This window comes from Garra rufa, chromosome 9 (assembly GCF_049309525.1).
Source record: "Garra rufa chromosome 9, GarRuf1.0, whole genome shotgun sequence".
In the NCBI taxonomy this organism is placed as follows: domain Eukaryota; kingdom Metazoa; phylum Chordata; class Actinopteri; order Cypriniformes; family Cyprinidae; genus Garra; species Garra rufa.
In genome coordinates this window covers 15,858,209-15,865,334 of record NC_133369.1, presented here as the reverse complement: position 1 = coordinate 15,865,334, position 7,126 = coordinate 15,858,209, and the positions used below count along the sequence as shown (strand labels likewise).

At 34.6% G+C, this 7,126-nt stretch overlaps 1 long non-coding RNA gene across 1 annotated transcript; it reads right to left on the bottom strand.

The window, feature by feature from the left end:
* Nucleotides 1-3,550: 3,550 nt before the first annotated feature.
* On the bottom strand, nucleotides 3,551-5,903 carry LOC141342122 (uncharacterized). Its single transcript, XR_012356664.1, has 3 exons — nucleotides 5,699-5,903; nucleotides 5,331-5,420; nucleotides 3,551-4,542 (listed from the first exon to the last, which is right to left on the bottom strand). It is a non-coding gene; the product is annotated as an uncharacterized lncRNA (long non-coding RNA).
* Between the last annotated feature and the right edge of the window lie 1,223 nt (nucleotides 5,904-7,126).

Sequence of the window (7,126 nt, the reverse complement as noted above, 5' to 3'; positions counted from 1 at the left end):
AATGCGATATTGAGCGCGATATGGCGTAATATGGCGTAGCTTGTCAGAGATTTACGTTTCTGTGTATTAATTGCCGCTCCAGCGGAACCTGAGCGGAACGCATTTGATGGAGATTTACTACTAATCAAAGTACCGGCTTCATTGACTAAACACGCCTCACAATATCGTTCGATTTATCGTCCAGCCCTACCTTTAAGTTTGTCATTATTCTGAAAATTAATTATTATTATTATTATTATTATTATTGAAAAAATATATATTTTTTAAATATATACAGTTGCAATCAAAATTATTCAACCCTCCAGAGACTGCAGTAGTTTACAAATACAAGCTTTTCTGAAGATCCAGGAGTTTAAAAAAATTGCATCTATAACCAATTACTGGCATATTAAAAGTGATAATGTCAACACATAATGTAATATTTTTTGAGTTCTAGGATTTTTTGATAACACAGCTATGCCATAATTATTCAACCCCTGTTAACACAGCTGTTTTTTAGTCACTTATTTGTATAGTGGGGAACAAAATTGTCCTAAAACATAATTAAGCCTTTAGAAACTCTATTAGAAAACAGAATTAGCTTGTGCTGTTACACATACATACAGTTAGCCCATGCATATGCTAAGGTTTTAGTGGCTAATATGACAAAGTCAAAAGAGAGAATAAATAATTTTATTACTTTAGAAAATAAGGCTATATGAAGATTTCCAAGGCATTAAAGGTTCCTAGAGACACAGCTGGTAGCCTTATTCGTTAGTTTAAAATGTGTTGTACCAGAAAACCTTTGAAGGTGTTGAACAAAAAAGCACGGTAACGCTTTAGATTACGGTCCGCAAAGAACTACGTAAGTAAACTGAATTTACAGTGTAAGTTTCTGTAATTATAATGTACCTATATATAACGAACATGTAGGTATAAGGGAAGAATATATTAAATTTGGGTAATTAGGGGGTAACAAACCAGATATGCAACCTGCAAAGAACTACATAAGTATACTGAACTTACGGTGTACGTTTCTGTAATTATAGTGTACCTACAGTATTAAAGCACGTACGTGTAGGGAGAACATGTTACATTTTGATAATTGGAATAACAACCAGATATGTGACCTGCAAAAAAATGTAAGCAAACCTAAGTTACGGTATTAACAGGTATCTCTATTAATGTGCCAGGCATAAATCATACGTTTGGTGTATTTACACGTAAGCTTTTTTAAATAACTGGTAAAATACACTCTTGTTGCATGTAATTACAGGGTAAGTGCGCCATCTGCGGGCTGTAAATTAAAGTGGCGATTGTTCCACTCTTGTTCAAAGAAGTTACAGGGTAAGTAGACATCTGCGGGCTGTAAATTAAAGTGGCGATTGTTCCGCTCTTGTTCAAAGAAGTTACAGGGTAAGTAGACATCTGCGGGCTGTAAATTAAAGTGGCGATTGTTCCACTCTTGTTCAAAGAAGTTACAGGGTAAGTAGACATCTGCGGGCTGTAAATTAAAGTGGCGATTGTTCCGCTCTTGTTCAAAGAAGTTACAGGGTAGGTACACAATACATAGAAATGTGACCTCATAATAATTCGTATGTATTTTACGTAAAATGTGGTTCTAAAACATACATTTATTTACGTTTTTACAGACACTAGACTATATGTCTACTTAATGTTAGCAAGACTACAATTTAAACCCTTAAAAATACATAAAATTTCTGCAATCGTTTTAATCATTCATGTACGGTGCCCGCCAGGGGACACCTTCGGTTCACTTATGTTTGTCGTGGCCACGACATATAAACTCGTGGGAACATGATATTATGTTGTGGCCACGAGATATTAATTTCGTGGGAACGTCCATATTAACTCGTGGGAACGTGATATTATGTCGTGGCCACGACAAACATAAGTGAACCGAAGGTGTCCCCTGGCGGGCACCGTATTCATGTAATATTAACTTCGTTTGCCGTGGTGGGACACATAAGGCGTTTTCTCTGACATGCTGTGACTAACAACAGAACCATAAAATACACGGAACACGCATCTTAATTACAAAATGAAACCATTTTATTCGTGTGCTGTAACCCAGATCTTCAGAATCTATACGATTTGCGAGGACCAGACCCAATTTCAAGCCTTTATGCGGCGATCTTCATCTGCATCCCGAACAGCGAGTCCAGCAGCATCAGCCATAAACCCGTGCTGTAGTGAATTTTGCGACAGGAAAATCGGACGTTCATTGGCTCTCGCTTGCATTCGTCACAGATTACGACATGCCGTTTTTCTGGTGAAATGTGTTGAAATGATGCGTGGGCGCCTTTGAGGAGTGGATCAAGACAATCTGAATAATATTTTCAGCGATTAACAATTTAAATTCTGCTCTCATCCTACTGCACCTCAAACCTACTGTATTCCGCCAGAGAGGACTGTGGCTGCAGACGCATCGTTATTTGGATTAGGCTACTTTTTTTGTACAGCTGTTGATTTTTGCAATAAATAAATGTTTATGATTGCACTTTCCTGTCTTTTATATTTTTATTACTGTACAGTCATAGTTAACGTTAGGTTTAGTGGTAGGAGTGAGATTAGCAACTTTTAAAAATATGTTTAGATATATTTTAGATATATTTTCAGATTGTGCGTATATGTATTGTATATATTGTACTTACTCTGTAACTTCTTTGAACAAGGGGGTAACAATCTCCACTTTAATTTACAGCCCGCAGATGGCGCACTTACCCTGTAATTACATGCAACAAGAGTGTATTTTACCAGTTATTTAAAAAAGCTTACGTGTAGATACACCAAACATACGATTTATGCCTGGCACAGTAATATAGATACCTGTTAACACCGTAACTTAGGTTTGCTTACAGTTTTTTGCAGGTCGCGTATCTGGTTGTTATTCCAATTATCAAAATGTAACATATGTTCTCCCTACACGTACGTGCTTTAATAGGTACGCTATAATTACAGAAACGTACACAGTAAGTTCAGTATACTTATGTAGTTCTTTGCAGGTTGCATATCTGGGTTGTTACCCCCTTATTTTTTCCCAAATTTATCACATTCTTCCCTTATACCTACATGTACGTTCTTTATAGGTACACTATAATTACAGAAACGTACACCGTAATTTCAGTATAGTTATGTAGTTCTTTGCATGTTGCATATCTGGTTTGTTACCCCCTAATTACCCAAAATTAACATACACTGTAAAAAGTTTGCTGTAAATTTTACAGTAACTTACTGGCAGCTGGATGCCAGTAAGTTACTGTAAAAATGTTTACAGTATTATTACTGTAAGTGCATTTACAGTACTAAAAGGTCTTTACTGTAATTTCATTTACAGTATTTTTACTGTAATTTCATTTACAGTGTTTTTACTGTATCTTCAATTACAGTATTTTTACTGTATTTTCAATTACAGTATCAGTACTATAGAGTTTATTTTCATTTATTTTAAACATTTTTTACCTGTAAAAACAATCCAATTAACCTACAGCACTGTAATTCAAGATTTTTACCACCCCAACCCCATAAAAATCACAATAACTCATAAGCATTAGTTCTGATAATATTCTTTTTAATTGTTGAACATTTTCTTTTTAAAGTACAGAGACTTTGTATCATGGCAAACATACACATACTGAAAAGCAAAAATAAGTAAGTACACTACCAGTCATAAGTTTTTGAACACTAAGATTTTTTTAAAGAATTCTCTTCTGCTTACCAAGCCTGCATTAATTTGATCCAAATTTAATTTATTCCTTTGATCAAAGCTGAATTTTCAGCATCATTACTCGTCTTCAGTATCACATGATCCTTCAGAAATCGTTCTAGTATGCTGATAAACATTTTATTTAATTTTTAGATTTTTCAGGATTCTTTGATGAATAGAAAGATATTATTTAGCAAGGATGATTTAAATTGATCAAAAGTGATAAAGACATTCATAATGTTACAAACTATTTCTATTTCAGATAAATGCTGTTTATCTGAACTTTCTATTCATCAAAGAAACCTGAAAAAAAATGTACTCCACTGTTTTTAGCATAATAATTTCAGCAACATCATAATAGTTTGAGCAGAAAATCTGATTATTAGAATGATTTCTGAAGGATCATGTGACTGCAGTAATGATGCTAAAAATTAAGCTTTGATCACAGCAATAAATTACATTTTAAAATATATTCAAAAAGAAAACAGTTATTTTAAATAATAAAAATGGCTCAAAAGTGTATTGTTTTTGCTGTACTTTGGATCAAATGAATGCAGGCTTAGTGAGCAGAAGAGACCTTCTTTAAAAACATTTAAAATCTTACTGTTCAAAAGCTTTGTCTGGTAGTGTAAATAAAATAAAATCATACAGTAAAAATGTGTTTGTGTTGTGTTAAATTTTAGTAATTTTGAGTCAAAGTTGACAAGCTCTCTGATGAGAAACGGCAGAATGGGATTCAGGCTGATGCTTGCTGTTTGCACCCTCTTTCCAGAAGTCCATCTGATCTGTGACTGTCAATGCATTTGCTGCCACAAAGGTTGACTGTCTGAACGAACCTGCAAGCACAAGAAAAACAGTGTTTAAAGAATTTGCCTCAACTGTCAAACTTGGTGCTGTATGCATTTTTAAAAAAATGATATACTACATACGAACGCAGTAGTAAGAAAAAAAACTGAAGAAACTTTTTCTTGAAATTTTTTATAAAGAATTTTATGAATGGGTCAGTAAGTCACTGATTCTAGGTGTTTAAAAAAGGTAAATTCATTCAGTAATGAAACACTGCTGTGTGCAGAGATGCACAACATGGCTTTGTTAAGAACCGTTTTTACTAAATGGAGCAAAAAGACAATATTTTCTTCTTGATTTAAATCACTTAATATTACATTCTTGTTTATTGAATTTTGTTGCCCTGACACTTAGTAAAGTCTGCCACAGACCATGCTAAATGCTAACCAATCTGTTCATATAAACATTCTAAACAGGTGTGTGTTTCCTAGAAAGTCTGTGCATATAATAGGCCTACTATGATTAAAAATCTATATTTGTTGCTTTACAGTAACAATAATCTAAATTTGACAGATGGTAAGATTGCTATTATGAATTTAAAGGTTACAGTAAGTTAAAGATACCTGAAGCAGCTGCATTTTGCTGTTTAAATGCTGGTTTAATAGAAATAATTTTAATGCGCATGCAAACTCAATCTTGATGGTAATAAAAAACATTCCCAGGAAATAAATACCTTACAAATGTGTACTTTAAATACAATATAACTTGCTTAGGATAAAAGCATCTGAAAAATGCATGAATGTAAATGCAATGTAAAACAAAATATGTTTTAGGTTACCTTATTCTGCATGTCTGTAAAATGGACAGCTGGCTGTATGATGATTCTGCCCCTGATGGTCAGCATCCAGTTAGTGCTTGGAGAAATCTCCTGTAACAGACAGTGTCACAACACCCTTTTAGTGTTACTATAGTTTATGATCAGAAAAGACAACTACTGTACAGTAATAAAATCTACATTTTTAATAAAATAAGCATTTATCATATTTATTAGCAAAACTTGCTATATTAATATATTGCTAGCTCGTTACTCTCTTTAAAAAGTTAACCTGTTCTGCAAGTCAGTGGAGAACAGCAGCCTGTGGCTAATTTGGCTAATTTAGTAACGTTAACATTAACTTAGTTAAATTGATGAAAGGGGAAGCTCACCTGTTGTTTGCACCGCGACGACGGCAATCACCAGAAAAGACTCTAATACACCTCCGATGCAGACGACATGACCACGAGACCACAAACTTGAAAATAAAACACAAAAGATGCAGTTAACCGCGGTGTTCAGTTTTACCTCAGTGTTTCATGTTAGCGCGCTGTTTATGTCACGTCTGTCACTGAAGGGACCGTCTATAAAGTTACATACGACATTCATACACACATTTCTTACTTTAACATCATTTGAAGAGAATTACCTTGCTAGCTATAAAGAGGCAGCGTTTAAAATATATTATGCTGCTCTGTGACTAACGTTAAGTTTGTCAACTTCGGCTTAACGTTACTGACATTATTAGCTTACCAGTTCATGTTATCGTCGATACTATGGCAGTCATTCACAGAAGAAGATCCAAAATACACCTCCGCGCTCCGACGTTACAGACGACATCCAGACCAGAAACTTGAAAATAACAAACAAAAGAAGGGCTTGAAAATACAGTTTAAAATCTCCACAGAAACAGTGGTGTTGCTTAACGCACTTTACCTCAGTATTTCACCTCAGTTTGCTGTTAAGCTTGAGTAAGGGCTCGTCAGACGAACAACTAACTTGCATTAAAGGGCAGCCGAATATACAAACGTGTTTCTCAGTTTAAATAAAGTTTATTTCGACTAATATAGGTCACCTTAATTTACTCACCAGTCCATGTTTTCACCGTTATGGCGGCGCCCCGGCCGTCAGTCAGAAAAAAAAGGCTACCGACATGAAAAACACAATGAATATTGTTAGTTTGCTGTTAACAAGTGAAAACAAATTAAAATTGTTCAGTTTTTCATAAAACAGAAATAATATACTAACCTTTTTGTCGAGTTATTGATGCAACATTTCTCTTTTGTCCTTTTTACCGCCACTTCCTCTCAACAGGAGAAAAAAAAATCTCCCTTGCCATTGGTCAATTTTTCGCGGGCAAGTTCACTACTGTAAACGGATTTACAGTAGTGGAGAATTACAGTAGTGATCATATATTTTCCCATAATCCTTTGCAGTTTACAGTAAAATACTGTATATACATTTTACAGTATCTTACTGTAGATATTACAGTAAAATACTGTTCAAATTACAAAAATCGGTTACAGTGTATTCTTCTACTATACCTACATGTTCGTTATATATAGGTACACTATAATTACAGAAACTTACACCGTAAATTCAGTTTACTTACGTAGTTCTTTGCGGGCCGTAATCTAAAGCGTTACCAAAAGCACAATATCATAAAATGTTTGATCGGAACAACTGAGGAAAAACCTGCAATGTACAGCCAAAGACTTGTAAGATGACCCAACGAAAGGAGGAAAAACATTTCAATGCAGTGGATAAGAAGAACACTAGACAATTATGGCCTTCGTGTTGAGACATCTTGCCGAATACCA